The sequence below is a fragment of the Stomoxys calcitrans genome, chromosome 4 (genome assembly GCF_963082655.1).
Source record: "Stomoxys calcitrans chromosome 4, idStoCalc2.1, whole genome shotgun sequence".
Classification (NCBI taxonomy): domain Eukaryota; kingdom Metazoa; phylum Arthropoda; class Insecta; order Diptera; family Muscidae; genus Stomoxys; species Stomoxys calcitrans.
The window spans coordinates 30,715,201-30,734,193 of NC_081555.1; positions in this window are offsets into that span (position 1 = coordinate 30,715,201).

The following is an 18,993-nucleotide window of genomic DNA, read 5'->3' on the forward strand; positions in this document are numbered from 1 at the left end:
CTCTCAAATACCTTTCGTTTGAGTCCCATACTCTCATAATGGGTCAAAAAAACCAATTTCAATTCACTTTTATTTTTGGGTAGTATTTTTGGGGTAAGGGGGAGAGTCCGCCCCCCCTCCCGTTATCAAAAAATTATATAGCCTATGTTTCCTTCCAGACCAACCTACACAATCTGTGTAAATTTCAAGGTAATCGATTTAGCTGTTTTTGAGTCTATACGGAACAAACAAACAACCCGACAAACAAACACAAATTGAATTTTATATTTAAGATATATCTCCCATGTAAACCGATCTCTGTATTTGAAATCTTGAGCTCTTACAAGCCGCAATTTTTGTTCTACCAACAACTGTAAAAAGTACGGTCCAAAACGGTTTTTAACCTGATATAGCCCCATTTTATAAACCGATCTTCTGATATGATTTTTGGGCCCCTGGAAGCCGAAACTTTTATCCGAGTCGGCTGAAATTTTGCAAGCAGTGTTCTGTTAGGACTTCCAACAACTGTGCCATATAAACCGATCTCCCGATTTTACTTCTTGAGCCCTTACAAGCCGTAATTTTTGTACGAATTGGCTGAAATTTTGCATGCGGTGTTTTGTTACGACTTCCAGCAGCTGTACTTAGTACGATCCAAATCGGTCTACAACCTGATATAGCTCCTATATAAACCGATCTCCCGATTTGACTTCTTGAGCTCTTACAAACCGCAATTTTTGTTCGATTTATCTGAAACTTTGCAAGTGATGTTCCGTTACGGCTTTCAACAACTGTGCTAAGTACGGTCCGAATCGGTCTATAACCTGATATAGCAGCCATATAAACCGATCTCCCGATTTGACTTCTTGAGACCTTACAAGGCGTAGTTTTCGTCCAATTTAGCTGAAATTTTGTACGTGTAGTTCCTTTTAACAACTGTGTCAGGTACAGTCCACATCGGTCTATAACCTGCTATAGCTCACATATAAGCCGATCTCCTGATATTACTTTTTGGGCCCCTGGAAGCCGCAATTTTTATCCGATTTGGCTGAAATTTTGCATGCGGTGTTCTGTTACGACTTCCAATAACTGTACTTAGTATGGTCCAAATCAACCTACAACCTGATATAGCTCCCATATTAACCGATCTCCCGATTTGACATCTTGAGCCCATAAAAGCCGCAATTTTTGTCCGATTTGGCGGAAATTTTACACATAGTGTTTCGTTATGATTTCCAACCGCTATGCCAAATACGGTCCAAATTAGTCTATAACCTGATATAGCTCCCATGTAAACCGATCTCTCGATCACCCTTGTTCGGTTCCTAGAAGCTCTAATTTTTACTGGTTTTAAAGAAGTTTGGTATGTGGTATAAAATTTTGCAATTCAACCAAATTTATTTTGTATAAATTTTTTGCAGAATCCATGGTGGTGGGTCCCCAAGACTCGGCTCGGCCTAACTTAGTACGCTTTTACTTGTTCTTCTTCAGCATTTTTGCAGGGAGATCTGTTTCTCTTTCCGGCTTCCGTAGAAGTGGTTGCAATGTCAGTTCTATCACTTCCAACATCTTGCATTTTCGCCCGATTGCGCTGCCGGTTCATACTCCTCTGTTTCCTTCGTCGTGTCCTGCATCGCTTTTCCGGGCTGCTGGTGAGCCCTCGCTCACCTCTGTCGTCATCCCGCTGCCCTTATCTCTCTATTTGGCTGCAAAGACTGTTTCATTGACACTGTCGCTATTTGAATCCGAGTCGGAAACACCAACTTAACTTAAAAGCTGAGGACGAACTGTGCATCCCTCTGGTTTATCCGTCTCTTCTTCGTTTATTTGTTAGTCTGACGACCATAAGCGTAGAAAGGCCTCTGGGTGTGGGGCAAAGCACCCGCCAGAAAAGTTTTAGTCCCCTAGAATTTTAAAAATTAATTTTTTGAGGCCACCATAGCGCAGAGGTTAGAATGTCCGCCTATGACGCTGAAAGGCTGGAATCGAATCCTGGCAGGAACATCCGAAAATTTGTCAGCGGTGGTTTTCCCCTCCTAATGCTGGCGACATTTGTAAGGTACTTTGCCATGTAAAAACTTCTCCCCAAAGAGGTGTCGCTCTACGGTACGCCGTTCGGACTCGGCTATAAAAAGGAGGCCCCTTATCATTAAGCTTAAAACTTGAATCGGACTGCACACATTGATTTGTGAGAAGTTTGCCCCAGTTTCTTAATGTTCAAGGGCAAATTTGTATTTTGTACATTGGGAGGCCACCGTAGCGCATGTCCGCCTATGACACTGAACGCCTGGGTTCAAATCCTGGCGAGACCATCAGAAAAAAATTTTCAGCGGTGATTTTCTTCTCCTACTCCAATTTATGAAATACTATGCCACGTAAAACTTCTCTCCAAAGAGGTGTCGCACTGCGGCACGCCGTTCGGACTCGGCTATAACAAGGAGCCAGCCCCCAGAAAGCTGGGCTGGCATTGCTAATGCTGGCGACTAGTTGTGCGCTTGAAGCATTACTCTCTAGACTACAGGTGCCAAGGCACCCACACACACCTATAGGAGGGGAGGACAACATACTTCGGTCTGATGACACCTCCGCAGCTGTTTGGTCTTTGGAGTTCATTTAGAGCCTACTCCAATTCCGAGATATGGATATTTTTCTGTGAGGAGTGAAATGAAAACACCTCCACTCCACTCAACAGCTACTATATAATCGGTAAGTTATAATCATCAGCTTGTTTTCCACTCCGTGTCCTATTGTAATGGACACGAGGAATGCGTCTGCTGTTCAAGCCAACCACAGCAAAACGATTACCTGGGATAGAACATCGGTCATGGCATCAAGGATAACACAGTGTCCGCAGCCGCCACCTTTAAGTAATGCGAGTGCAGTATCGAGGAAGCATTACCCTAGGAGAGACAAGGAGCCTGGTATACGACAAGATGGGACATACATCGTTGGATGCGTAATGCATTCTCCCATCTTAGGCCCAACATAAAGACTTTCGGTATATAGCACCTTTTTTTAGTATTTAGAGCCCACAACAAGTCGATTGCTGGCTTAGGTGTATGTCCATAATGCCATGGGGCGGATTTACATCCGCACCCTCTTTTCAAACTAACCTAACCTATTTAGCACCTGGCGGACTATTCGATATATCAGAGGAAATCTCTTTGCTCTTTAAAAAACTGCTACATAATTGCTCACTACTGTGCCTATTCATATCTATATGTGTATATAGAATATACATGCACTGTTTATATCAATTCCATGAACACAAATGGCAATAAACGCAAAAAAAATTAAATTTCACTTCCACTCCCAGCCAGTAGTACAAATCGAGCCATTGAACACAACGCAGAAATCCCAACAAAAGATAACGAAAAGAAGGAGGCGAACGAAAGAACGAAATATTAATAGATTTTATCAACTTTTTCGAGAAATAGAAAAAATGTTGCAAATAAAACCATATTAACGAGCAAATTAAATGAAAGCAGAAACGAACACAAGGAATGCCCGAACAGGGAAGAGAAAAAAGAAAGAAAACCAATTTGGATGAAAAGAAAAAAAAAACAAAAATCAACAGCAACATAGCTGGCTGGCTGGTTTGCTGGCATTAGGAGAAGGATAGGGAAAGTCAAGCATGCACCCACACAAACTCAAAAGTGGCGTTGGTTGGAGGAGGAACAACTTTGCTAGACTATAATAGAGAGAAGTGGTTTAGGGGGTGGATAGGATGGGGAATTCAAGAGCCTGCTGCTGCTGTCAGTATAGCTAAAAACTCAGAAAATCCTCCGCCCTCTTCACACAAGGTATGACTGGCAGTAGGACGGACAGACATGAAGGCAAGTGGAAATTAATTGAATTGAGAGTGCGTTCATTACCGTTGTACATCGTCATCACCAAAGTCCTCGCTCTTTTCCTTCCTCTATTCCCATTCCTTGCCTTGCTTTCATTCGCCTGCCTTCCTGCCTGCCTGACTGTCTTCTGCTTTGGCGTTGTTATAGATTCTCTAGATTCGTTCAAAATGATAATGGAAAACAAATTATTTTCAATGTCTTTGTGTGCGTGCCCGTAAATGATAGAGAGGCCTGTGGCTGTCTGTCTCTGGGTATATTTGTACATGTGTGCGTAAGCATTCAAACGAATTTATTTCCATTTCGCAACGTGACTTATACAGAATCACAGTTCAAGGTGTGGGTGTAAACAGGCTGGTATATAAGCGTGTGTGTATATGTGTATATGGGAGTTTGTATTGTGTCTACACCAAAATAAATATGGCGTCGTCCATTCGTTTTTGCTAAGGTGTATGAAGTGAGGCGTATAGCCACCCACAACCACCCACAAACAACAAAACAGGAGACAAACTTAATTTGTGCTTTCATCTTCATGGCAATACAAAACACACGCACACACACACACATACACTCATGTATATATATATAAGTATCTACCGTTAAGCGATAAAAACAACCACCATATTTTGAGGCGTAAATTAAGAAACATTTTCAAAATGAGCCCTAAGCCCAAATGAAAATAAAATATCACATAAAACAAAACGAAAAAAACCAAAGACCAACTTCATCAAGTAAATGAAATACGAGAATCCTGCAAAAGTTTGCTATACTTGAGAGGCTCATAATTCATATCTTAATGCTGCTTACAGCCATACCACAACATGTGTTAAGGCACACAACTAAATTCACACGCACTTACAGACATTTATTTCACTAGAAATAACATATATTGTAGTTTTGGAAAAAAAACTACTATTCCCCAATGTTGGATATGGAGAAAAACAATAACTCTTAAACAGTCTTCCAAAATAGTTGGAAAATCATAAAGGCAATGAGGAGCACATGAAACTAGAGGAGCTCCAAAAGGAACAGCAAGAAAAATACTTTAGAGATCGAATTTTAATAAAATATTGGCCAAAGACAAAATTTTCTAAGAAATTTCGCCAGCAAGAAAAATACTTCAGAGATCGGAGATTTCAATAAAATGTTGGCCAAAGACAAAATTTTCTAAGAAATTTCGCCTTTAAAGAAAGTTTCTTCTAATTAATTAGGAAGAGACGGATAAACCAGAGGGATGCACAGTTCGTCCCCAGCCTTTAGGTAAAAGTGGTGTTTCTTACTCGGTTTTAGACAGCGACGGTGTCGATGAAATAGTCATCGCAGCCGAATCGAGAGATGAGGACATCGGGATGATCGCCCACAAGCAGGCCGGGAAAGCGATCCTGTGCACGACGAAGGAGACAGAGGAGTGTGTACCGGTACACTTGTGAGCGTAGCAAAGCCATCGCTCACCTCGGCCGTCATCCCGATGCCCTCATCTCTCGATTCGGCTGCGATGACTGTTTCATCGACACCGTCGCTGTCTGAAACCGAGTGAGAAACACCACCTAAACTTAAAGGCTGGGGACGAACTGTGCATCGCAATCGGTCGAAAGTGCAGGATGCTGTAAGGGATAGAACTGACATTCCAAGCACTTCTACGGAAGCTGGAAAAAGAATCAGATCTCCCGAAGAGCATAACACTGCTAAAATGCTGTAGAAGAAAAAGAGCTCGCCGCTTTTAAAGTACTCTGGAAAAACCAAGCCAGCCATCCCACAATGAAGACTCCAGGAACAAAGGAAGCGCGCAGGGTCCCTGAGTCTTTATGGAGGACTGTGACTTTCGAAAGGAGGCTACAACCATCACGGAAACGGAAGATGGCCGCTGAGAATGGTATGGAGCCGGCCTCTTACCCCAGAGTGGCAAGAAAGCACAACAGAGATGAACTGACTTATGCTGTCATCAATATCGGCAGTGCATGCGGTAGGATTCCACCAGATCATCGACCCCAAGTGGGGGATCTGGTTAACGATTAGATTTTCGATTATGCATGGAATCTGCAGGGGGTCCACCCATGCGAATATAGAGGGGACATCTTTACGCTGCGTTTTACGTCGGCAGAATGTATTGATACCGCCAAACAGCTCATCAGAGGTATCCACACTCCCTGAGAGGGCGCAAAGCTCGACCTGGTAAGAAAGAAGGACATACCCCATACTCACATAGGCGACGGTCTTAATCAAGGGATGGGGCAGTAAATTTACGACAGAACGCATGTTGGGATTGGAAAAAGGAAGAAAGATGGACATCACCCAGCTCACAAAGGCGACGGTCTTCGCCAAAGGACGAGGCAGTAAATTTGCAACGGAACGAATGTTGGAATACTTGGGCAAGCAAAATCCAAGGTTTGCTCGCAGAAAAGTGGGAGGGAGGAGAAGGAGGAAGGAACTCTCCTTATGGTTGGCATTGATCAAGTTTCCGTGACGAATTTGGCTAAGATGAATTTTGGCTAAGCATGGCGCACTACGGGAGCAAAGCTGTCTTTTTCAAGATTGGGATGACTAGGATAGGCAGAAATTCTCATATTGAGACATCATGCCGTGTATTGGCAGGTGACTCAATACCGTCCAACGTACAGGGAGCTGACGACGAGACAATCACCGCCTCTCTCAATATTGGAAAGACTAGGATAAGCAAAGATCCTAGTACAAAAATATCAGGCAGTGCAGGTTAGGGAGACCCAACACAGTTTAACGAAAGGCACCGACTTCAAGATTCGGAAGACTAGGGTAGGTAAAGATCCTTATATTGAAACATTAGGTAGCGCAGCGACAGAATTCTCAATGCAGCCTAACGAACAGGTAGCCGATGATGGTACCATCACCTACCCCCAAGAAGCCAATTTACTTAAGATTTGGAAGGCTAAGATAGGCAAAGATCCTAGTATTGAATTATCAGGCAGTACAGGGAATGAAAACTCAATACAGCCTAACGAACAGGCATGCGACGATGGAACCAACACCGATTTTATAAGGTATCGGAAGACTAGGATACTAGGATAGGCAAAGAACCTAATATGATGACATCAGGCAATGCAGTGACAGGAAAGTCAAGGCAGTCTAAAGAACAGGGAGCAAAATATGAGATCACCAAGATGCCCATCTACTGGAGCACCAATGATTGAGGTAAGTCTAAAGAACAGGGAGCAAAATATGAGATCATCAAGATGCCCATCTACTGGAGCACCAATGATTGAGGTAATCCAGATAAACCTCCACCGGAGCGAGACTGCAACACTCGCTCTGATGGAGAAAATCAGCATGGACAAGATTCATATTGCCTTAATTCCGGAGCCATGGACGACCCGGAACAAAGTTTCTGGGCTGAAATATATCAACAACCAATTATTCCATGCTAACACTGATACTCGGCCGAGGACAGTCTTAAATTATATATTTTCCCCAGAGTTGTCAACGTCGGATGCAACATTGATGAGACAGGGAGACGGTGGAGCATACCTGGCATCACTTTATCTGCCTTTCGACTCTCCGACTCTGTGTGAGGAAAGCAAAACAGAGATGAAACGACGTACTTATGGTGTGCGATGCGAACTCTCGCCGCATTTCGTGGGGTAATGCCAACATTAATAAGCGGGCCCAAACCCTGGCAGAATTCTTGAATACCAATGACCTAATAACACTTAATATTGGTATCACCGCTACCTTTGTTAATAGGATAGGAAGGAGGTATTAGATGTACACATCGTCATATGTTCGGAAAATCTAATCGATGAGGTACAGGATTGGAGGGTTTGCATGGAACACTCTTTCTCTGACCATAGCTGCATTAGGTTTAGAATAGCACGGTCAGTGTCGAATCCGATAAGTTTCCGGAATAAGTTCAAATGCAACTAGACAAAATTCGGAAGACTACTCAGAAGAAGACTTGGGCAAGATAAATTATATTGCCCAAGCTTAGAAGACATTGACGAAAATGTCAACAGGATTACGACTGCACTGGTTCTTGGGTTCTTCGAAGATTGTTGTCCTGTTCAGGAATGGAAATCAGCCTAAGAAAAACCCGGATGACCGGGGAGATTCGCAATATTGGGTAAGAGATCCGCAGACTTGTTAATAGAACACGTCGTAAAAAGCAGAGGTTTATTAGGTTGTGTATTACACACGGCTCAAGGAATATTTCCGGCGTTACTACAGAAGGAGGCAGACTATCTAGCCCCCCACCTGACCAATATTTTCACAGCGTGTCTGGAACTTGCATATACTCCGGCAGGAGGCAAGGGTGGTATTTATACCCATCCCCGGCAAGGCAAGTTATGCGACGCCAAAGTCCTACAGACCTATAAGCCTTATGTCCCTTCTTCTCAAAACCATGGAACAAATTGTGGACACCATGATAACGAGTAGGACATCCAGCAAACTGTTCAAATACAAACAGCATGCCTATGTCAAGGGAAAGTCAATGGAGACTGCCCTGCACGAGTTTGTGCATAAAATCTAAGAATACTTTGATGCCAAAACGGTAGAAGAATCCTTCGATGCCACTGGCGATATGCATTAACATAGAGGGATCTTTTAACAATGTGCGGACCGACACACTGATCCAATCCTTAGACCAGTACCGGGTGGACCCGGTGGATAAATTGTGTGTCCCATGGGATAAATATAATAGAAATAGTGGCATAGGGCACGCCACAGGAGGGGGGCATTTTATCGCCACTCCTATGGGTGACCACCATAAATGACCTATTATGGATGCTGACTGAGGAGGGATTTGAACCCGCTACACAGACGATGTTATAATTCTCCTAAGTGGTAAGGAGCTGGTTCGAATCCAAAAGGGTATTATATATGGCATATGAGTGAGCTAGACCCAGGGTTCTCAAAATTAATCCAGAGAAGATTGAAATATGCCTGTTCACGAGCAAGTCGAAGATGGGCCAATTTGACTCACCACATTTCCTCAGCAAAACGATTTCGATATCTGAAATGGTCAAATACTTGGGTGAGATCTTGGACAGGAAACTGAATTGGAAGTGTCTCATTCAGGAGCGTACTGAGAAGGCTCACAGATGTTGGGCACTATGTAGACGGGCCGTAGGCTCGAAATGGGTCCTGAATCCAAGGATATTTCACTGGCTCTACAGGAGCGTGATTGGACCAATACCTGCTTACGCCTCAGTAGTTTGGTGGACTGCTATGGAGAAAAAGTGCATCTATCTCTTGCTGGTAAGATGTCCGTCTATATTGGTTATTAGCCTGCTTTGCCGTCATATTGCATACTCGATTTGCTTCGAGTAGGTTAATTTGGAATCCAGTCTTATCCCTAGGTATTTGACAGACGTCTTTGTAGGAATTATATTGTCCTCTAGGTGCATCTCTAGAGGTATGAGTATGTGTCTATCTCTACAGGTATGAGTATGTGTCTATCTCTAGAGGTATGAGTATGTATCGTCTTGTCTGCAGCAATAGCCATATGTGTGCAGCCTGCGGATCACAGTTTGGCGGAGTTTGCATTGGACCTCTTCGATGTTTCTCGCCCTTGTCACTACTGCAATGTCGTCTGTCTATTTTTTTTTTTTAATCTCGTCTTAAGTTGAATTCCAAAGGGGTGGCCGGCAATATGGATACCTGGGCGGCCCCAGGGGTCACTTGCATCCAAGTACAAATATGATGGGTTGCCCAAAAAGTAACTGCGGATTTTTTAAAAGAAAGTAAATGCATTTTTAATAAAACCTAGAATGAACTTTAATCAAATATACTTTTTTTACACTTTTTTTTTCTAAAGCAAACTAAACGTCACAACTAATAACTGATAGAAGAAAGAATGCAATTACAGAGTCACAAGCTGTGAATAAATTTTTTAACGCCGACTATATGAAAAATCCGCAATTACTTTTTGGGCAACCCAATATTTAATGCCACGAAATTAATTTATGTGCTATCAAGCAATCGAGCTAGGTTCCATCTATGCCTATCAGTCATTCGTACGTCTGCCTATCTGTTGGCACTAAGGACACTACTACAAATTGGTCCATTTTCCATTGTTTGTTAATAAAAACTGATTTTTGCCTTTGGTTGCTTCTTTTTTTTTAGAATCCCGACTAATCCCTATTTCTAATGTCGAGTTTCCCGACTTCCTGCTTTGAGAACCTGGCTAGCCCAGTCATTGGCTTAACCTGGGATTGTAAACAGGTTGTTATGCACCGAGTGTTTACTATGGTTGTATATTAGTATATGGTGTTGTGGTGTGGCGGATAGTGCTCCAAAAATCCCCTTAATGTTCAATACTCAGACGGATCCAAAGCATGTGGGCGACGAAAATACTACACAGAGGCAAGGAGGGCGACATCATGAAGCAGCTGCTGAGGGCTCTGTATTACCCTTGACACAGGGTCCAATATGTCAGGCAGTGGGGTCTACTCATTGTCTTTGGCGTCTATTTGGTAATGGAAGTACTGCACTACTATACCTGATAAGGCCGATTTGAGCTACAATACTTCCGAACATGGAATGGTTGTGGACTGGAGAACCATGTGGATTTTGAGGTATGCTCTGAAAAACTAGCCTTCCCTATTGTTGGAATGGCTTAGATGTAAAGTATTAACGACGGCTGGCATAAATTTCTTCGCAGGGAGCCAAGAAAGAACGTATAGTCATCCTTGTCGTAGATCTCATAACGAGATTGCTCAACAGTTTAAAAATCACCAGTTCTGGGTGCCAGACTACAGATGAGCTTGGTAGACTGGTAACTACCTTGTAAATTCCTTCATAACTGGAATCATAGGAGCAGATTCCCTTTGCTCTTTTACCCCATTGAAATATTCATAGGAAACTTTGCATTTTAAAAAATGCCCTACTTGTCAACACAACCTGAAAGCCATTAATCTATTTGAGCTATAAGACAAACTTAAACCATGTTGAGTTATTAAATGTCCATTTGCTACACATATTTGAATGCCACTGTCATCTCGAAACTCATTTCACACATTCACATTATAGTATGCAAACATCCTATAAAATGTTTTTTTTTTTATTATTTTCTTCTTTTGTGCTTTTTTTGCAAAATGAATAACAAAATAGCTGAAATGTATAAAAAACAAACAAACAAAACATTATTACTTAATGAACACCGAACTCATAAAACAATCAATGCGGCCTCTTAAGAAGAAGCCCCAACTGAGGAACTGAGCTCCTACCAGAGTTGATAGCAAATATTTAAAAAGCGGAAGATAGAGGGAGAGAGAGAGAGTCAAAGGAAGTAAAAGAACATCATGTGAAAATTATTGGCAACAATAATTTATGCTTAACACACAATAAAGATTCATAAAAGTGCCATGACAAACAAGCAAACAAAGGAGCAGCATAGATATAGACTGACTAACCACCACCACCAACACAAGAGATAGTCATAGTAAACAGGGTTGCCAGGGCAATTGTGGTTTTTAAGCACAAGTTTTAGAGCAAGTGAAAATGGCAGCAGGTTTGGTCATAACATAGGGATACCAATTGCGTTTGGTTACCAGATCAATGGAAATTATGGCTGCTACAACTGCCGCAGTCAGGAAATTCTGTGCTAATCACAAATTCCATAATCGGTCTCCATTCCACGCCCTTAATAAAGTTAATGTCTGGTATTGTGCCCCCACATAAGTGCCGGAGTATGTTAGCCGCGAAAGCCGTACAATGACATGAAATGCTGCAATGCATATTCTTCTTCACATGTCCTGCACACGCTGTCACTTGCCTCACCTATTCTATAAAAGTTCGACCGTAATCTTATATGTCCCGTTATTATACCGGCCATCGCAGCACAGAGGTTAGCATGTCCGCCTATGACGCTGAACGCTTTGGTTCTAAACCAGGCGAGACCATCAAACAATTTTTTTCAGCAGGGGTTTTCCCCCTACTAATGCTGGCAACATTTCTGAGGTACCATGTCATTCTCTCCAAAGAGGTGTCGCAATGTGACACACCTTTCGGACTCGGCTATAAAAAGAAGACCCCTTACCATTGGCTTCGGATTTGCCAAGTTTACTGTAGGCATTCCTCTGGTCATTACTTGTAAATTGACTGCGCTTTCATTCCCCTTATTCAGCTATGGCCGGCATTAAAACTATGAGCATAGTGGGGTTAAAATCCTTCTTACATTACAAGAGTGAACGGAGCCTTACCGTGCAATGTACGGTCTGTAGTGATGTTGACACTGTATCCACTGATGCATTCCAGGATTGCCCGTATTTCTGCCTGCAGGACCATTTAAAGGTTCCATGACGGTCAGCAACAGATGCAAGGACTTTCATAGAGGATTCCAAGACTCTCAATGTAAATTTGCAGACAATCTTCGTACTCAGACAAGAACATCTTTCCGTGCAGAATGAACTAACAGATGGTAATAACAGAAATCCGTCAATCCAAGACCAGTATAGTCTGGTAACCACTCGTCACTGGTAGGAGTGTCTAGCATTCGACCTTAAATGTCGCCGCCGAATCATACGTTCCGAAACCTCTTCCAAGCCATACAGATTTCCGATCGTCGCATGGATTATACCCCGATGGTAAGACCTGTTCCTATCTTCCATCCACTCGCCTAAAGTCTCACAACCACCGTGGCTGCCTCACACTTGATGCATATGTCGTACACCTGTAATAGTCTACAGTGCCCCAGCAGGGGTGGTTCTCAAAGTTTTCTCACCCTCTCCCATGGGGATGGATTGTTGTCTTAACCTTTCCCTTAGGGAAGGATAGTTTTCGTACCCTTTTCCTTGGGTTTTGTCAGATTTCGTACCCTTTCCCTTGGGTAAAGTTAGTTTTCCTAACTTTTCTCTTGGGGAAGGATAGTATTCTTACCCTCTCCCTTGAGGAAGGGTGGTTTTCTTAACCTTTCCTTTGGGGAGGAAAAGTTTCCCTTATCTTCACCTTGCGGAAGGGAAGTTTTTGCTTACCTTTCCTTGAGGAAAAGAAAATTTGGCTAACCTTTTCCCTATGGAGAGTAGATTTCTTACCCTTTTTCATGGAAAAGGTTAATTTTCCTACAATTTCCCTAGGACAAGGCTAATTTTCTTACCCTCTCCCTTGGAAAATGTTAATTTTCATAACCTTTCCCTTGGGGAAGAGTAGTTTTCTTAACCTTTCCCTTGGGGAAGAGTAGTTTTCCTAACCTTTCTCATGGAGAATTTAAGTTTTCCTAACCTTTCCATTGGGGACGAGTAGTTTCTTTACCTTCCAAAGCGAGAGGATAACAAAACTAAATTTTTCCAAGCGAAAAGTTAAGAAAATTACCTTTCCCCAAGGGAAAAGGTAATAACATTACCTTTCCTCAAGGAAACGGGTAATAAAACCACCCTTCCCCAAGGGAAGTGGTAATTAAACTACCCTTCCCCAAGGGTAAGGTTAAAAAAAACTATCCTTCCCCAAGGTACCTTCTTCCTAATTTTCCTAACTTTTCGCTTGGAAAAGTGTAGTTTTCTTACCCTTTCCCTTGGGGAAGGTGAGTTTTCTTACCCTTTCCCTTGGGGAAGTTGAGTTTTCTTACCCTTTCCCTTGAGGAAGGTAAGTTTTCTTACCCTTTCCCTTGGGGAAACCTTTTTCTTTGGGAAGGGGTAGTTTTCTTAGTTTTTCCCTTGGGAAAGCATAGTTTTCTTAACATTTCCCTTGGGGTAGGGTAGTTTTCTTACTCTTTCCCTTGGGGGAGGATATTTTTCTCCTCCTAATGCTGGCAACATTTGTGAGGTACTATGCCATGTAAAACTTTTCTCCAAAGATGTGTCGCACTGCGTCGCGCCGTTCGGACTCGGCAATAAAATGGAGGGAAGTTTGCTCCTCTTCCTTAGTGGAATATTCATGGGCAAAATTTGCATTTGCCTTAGTGCCACATTTATTTAGAAGTCCATACGTTATGAAGGCTTGAAAGCTGGGTGTTCACGGCAATTGTGGGACAGTAGGGTATAGTGGGTGACTGTAGATGGGAGCACATCATAGGAAGACTGGCTTTCTTCAGAAACAGAAGATCGCTGAAATCTATAATCAGGATTGGAATCCAGGATTAGGATTGCGACAACCCAGCGATTCCGATTCAGACTAGTTTGGGCCTTCTCGGACAAGATCTAAAGACTAGCCTGTTACTTAATCCGTAGAACGTTGAAAACAACACCGCTTTCAGAGTTGGACGATGCAGCCAAGTCAACCCAGACTTGGACTCTGAAGTAATTTGGACCTATGTGCCATGAATATCGATCGTTTAGACTTCTTGAGCCCAGTTGACACGTATTTTGGCCATGATGTGGTAATATTTGGAGTGGTATTAGACCCCTGACATCCACGCCAAGTCCGATCTGAATATGTGTAGGATTGGGCTGTATTGAGTGCTTCTAATTCCGCTATAAAATTTATTCATAGTTGGAGATCACATTATGCGTATTTTTCACCAGGTCTAAAATATATCCATTATGGTTGGGTCATACCCAACTTCAGCCAAACTTAAGACCTTTTTACTTATTGTTTCAATTAAAACTATGAGTTTTATTGTTAAAACAATTGTTCCGATTTTTAAAATTGAATTGCCGAAAACGACGACTTTTTTCTTGAAAAGTGCACTGTACTGAACATCCTCCCACAAGAGTAAAAGTTCCACAGTGACTTTCAACTTCTTCTCTATGTATGCACTTTTCAGCATATTTAATTTTTTTTTTTCATAAAAAATTTTATCGAATATTCTTTACAATACAAAACGGCAACCCTATTAACAACTACAGCCATACAAACGTATGTATGAATATGTATAAGGTACTTACGAGAAATCCTTTGTGGTAGGGGCAATACGAATGAAGCTCCTATGATCTATGGAGGGAGTAAATGAATATAACACCAGCAAAGCAGCTGGGGCAAAAGCCGTCCATACCTTGTACTCCACCCAACCTAGGCCTACCGCTCCCCCTCTCAACCAAATACCCAACGAGTCAAGAGATAAAGCAAGGCAACTTCGGCTTCTAAGAGTATGAGAAAACTGCATGTAAAGATATGTCAACAGCACAAGTGAATGAAGTACTCTCACACACATATGAACTTAATTACATACCCAAAGTGTTGGTGTATGTATGTATGTTTATGCATACCTCTACTCTGGTGCTCTGCTAAATGGGTAATAACACTCATAATAACTTTACACACACGAAGTAAAGAGTCCCCAACACCCCCAATCCCCTTACCCAAAATCATGTAACATTTGTTGTTGCCTGCCTGTACAATGTCTAAACGTTCACGTGAGTTAGTGTGCAAGTATGTCGCATGCCTGTGACTCGTTGTGTATCTCGTGTTGCGAAAACAACAACAACAACAACAACGAAAGATAACACTTTTCCACTTGCAATTAGTTAAAGTTTTGTATTTTTCTCATGTTCTTATAGTGTTGTGGTCGATTTCGAAATATTTTTCATTTTTCCTCGGCGATACAATCGCTGACAGAGGCAGTAGACGTTTTCCCCTCTTTGCAAAATGATAAACAAAGAAATTTCCCAGTATTTTGTGGTATAATCAAAGGAAATAAACCACACCCTAGACAGATAGCACTACACAAGACCAACAAATATTTACCTCTCTTTCGTATGGCAAATATAGAGTTGAGAATGCTACCACTTGGTATAGTTGTCTCTTTCTAACTCATTGTTATCTGGTCTTATTTGCTTCTCTTCACTGTTTTTCTCTGCCCCAGAAATGCTGCTGCTCTGCCTACCATGCTCTCTCGTGCTTGCTTGTGTTTGTTTTTCATTTCTTTTCATAGCCTGTCGTAGCTCTTCCTTCTTGTTGTTGTTGCTGCTAGACTTTGTCGCCTTCGCATTGTTGTTTATCTTAAGTGTTTGTGTTAAGCGAAACCATTTTTTTAATAGAATTTCATTCATGTTTTATTGCTTCACTCTTTTGCCTTTTGCGCAAAACAATTCAAATGCGGTTTAATAATTTTCCATCGCTTTTACACTTTTGGCTTGGCTTGGGCTGGCCATGACTTGGCTCCCACTTCAGCCAACGAGCAAAGATTGGCTCCAGATTTTTGGTTGAGACCATTTTTCTTTGGCTATTTTTCAAGTGGGTGTTTGGCAAGGTGAGTTGCCAAAACTACACGGCAAATAGAGAAGATAATTAAAGGTCACATATCATATGAGTATTTATTAAATATTTAAAGGCTTTAAATTGAACAATTATCTATTAGTAAACAAAAAATAATTAAAATTCAGAGAGTGCTTACTTAAGAAGTGGGCTGTGTTTCATTGTTGACACTTTATAAAAATTTGATAACTATTAGAGGGGAAGGGGTTGTTTTGGTGATACATGGAGATTTTTAGCTGGTTATAGTTTACAGGAGGCCAGAGGTTAACATGTTTACCCATGCAGCTGAATGCGACTTCTGATGAGAATATAAGAAACAATTCTCTGCGGTGGTTTCCGCCCATAACCTAACCTATCCCCCACTAATGCTGGCGACATCTGTGAGGTTTTCAGCCATGTAAAACTTCTCTACAAACAAGTATAGCTCAGCGGCACGCCGTTCGATTTCGGTAAGAATAAAGAGAGTTGCGCGGTTATCTAAGCGGTTCACATATGTGAGCGTTTTTTCAAAGGACCTGTGCTGCATCGGAAAAAGCTGACGCTCCACAAGGACCCCAAGTTATTGGGCGTAATTCTTGACCAGAAATTAAGTTAGTGAAGGAACGTGCACGAAACTGTCAAAAGGGGACTGAATGCGTTCTACTCCTATCGCAACTCCATAGGAAGGATTTGGGGGCTTAGGCCAGGGATGGTGTACTGGATGTTAACGACGGTTGTTCGGATTATTCTCACCTCTGGATGTCTGATGGCATAAGGCTCTGAACATCTGTAACCTCCGCCAGATTATCGAGAAGGTACAGACTACCGCAAAAGCGCTGGTATCTGGGATAAGAAGTGCGCCGAGAGAGGCGCTGGAAGCCGAAATTGTTATCTGATTTGGCTGAAATTTAGCACGAAGTGTTTTGTTATGACTTCCAACAACTGTTTCAGGTACGATCTAAATCGGTCAATAATAGGTCTTATATAGCTCCCATATAAACCGATCAAACAATTTGACTTTTTGAGCCACTGGAAGCCGCAATTATCCGATTTATTATCTTGGGCCCCTAGAATCCACAATTTGTATCTAATGTGGCTGATTTTGTACTAAGACTTCTGTTTTGGCTTCCAACATCATTTCCGAGTATGATCCAAATCGGTCAATAACTGGTATACTCCCCATATAAACAGATTCCCAATTTTGAATTCTTGAGCTCCTATAGGCCTGACAAAAAGACTTTGGTCTATCTACATACTGATATAGGCCCCGTAAATACCGATTCCCCAATATGACTTATTGAGACCATAGCAGTGATAGGAATCCGTGGTGGTGCCGAACTTGGCATGTTTTTACTTATTTTTGTTTTCATAAAACCGCAAAACGTCTTTTAGTAGGCAGCTTTTTAATATTTCTAAAAAAATTCCAGTTTGGTCTCGGCTATCTGCTTATAATTTACTCAGCCGGTACTCCATCGGGACCGGAGGCTTTTTTATTTTGGAGACAGAAGGCCGCATTTTGTCAGTGAGTTTCTCATAATCATTTTTAAGCCCTCCACCATAGAATGGGGATATACTAACTTCGTCATTCCGATTGTAACACATAAAAAGATTGGACCCCAAGTCGATTTTAAGTCGATCTAGCACAGTCCATCGGTCTGTCCGTCCGTCTGTCTGTCTGTCCGTCGAAAGCGCGCCAACTTTTGAAGGCGCTTCAAATTTTGCTCAACTACTTCCTTTTATTGTAGAAATGGGCCAATCCGTTCATGTCTTGATGCAGCTCCCATATAAACCGATCATCCGATTTTATATCTTGAGCCTCTAGAGAACCCAAGTCTTATTTAACTGAAATTTTGCACAATGACTTCTACTATGACCTGCAACAAATATTCCAAGTACAGTCCTAATCAGCATGAAACCTGATATAGCTCTCATATAAACTGATCTCCAGATAATACTTCTTGAACTTCGGGAGGGCCCAAATCTTATCCGATTTGGCTGAAATTTTACACAATGACCTGCAACACATATGCCAAATACGGTTCTAATCAGTCAATAACCTGATATACCTCTCATATTAACCGATCTCCCGATTTTATTTCTTAAGCCTCTAGAGAGCGAAGCTCTTGCCTGAATTAGCAGAATTTTTGCACAATGACTTCTCTTATGACCTTCAACATATGTGTCAAATATCCATTATCCTTTATTTGCCTATAAACAGATACCGGGGAAAGAACGTGACATAAGTGATCCATGGTGGAGGGTTTATAAGATTCGGACCGGCCGAACATAGCACGCTTTACTTGCCTTCTCTACCAGTCTATGCCATTAATTTCGTACTCTTCTATACGTATTCGACCACTTCTCGTTTTCTTCTAGCCATCTTGCAGCAAATTTTTAATCAAACTATAGAAACTCAATATGGCAATTAAAACCCCTATTACCAGCCCATGGCGCTTCATCATTCATTTTTTCGCTCAGTGCAAAACTCCATAGTTAAAGTGTCGGCGGACATTGTAAGGAAATAATATACATACAACAAAAACAATGCAAGAAACACACACGCCAGACCAGAGACAGGTGATAAACTTCAATGATGGTGTAGTGGTTGCATGTGCTCAGACGCCTGCAAGGGTGTGTGTGCGTGTGTGTATGTATGAATATGCATACGAAGAAGAATAAAAGCAGTGGCCCCCATTCACGATTTATTTGTTGGTAAGCAACGAAGAGAGCTTTTGCCTGGTGTGCTATCTCTGTCACACACCACCACCAGCAACAATAACAACACTAATCAAGACGAACAACATTTGTGGTTGTTCAACACACCACAGAGTGGCAGTACAACAAAATAAAACAAAACAAAAGCAAAGAAAAAAAATCAAAGGCAGTATTATAACTCCAAGAGAGAAAGAGGGCATGGTAAGTTTGCCGGGTTGTAAATTAAAAAAGTTTCTGGCAACTCAAGCTACGTGTTAATTGCCTTTGTAAACGTTTATAGAAGAACAGAGAAGTCGGCAGAGTTGCGACTGCAAGTAGAGAATTTTGAGTTTATTTTTGCAAAGCAAAAGAGAGGGAGATTATTTGGAGTCGG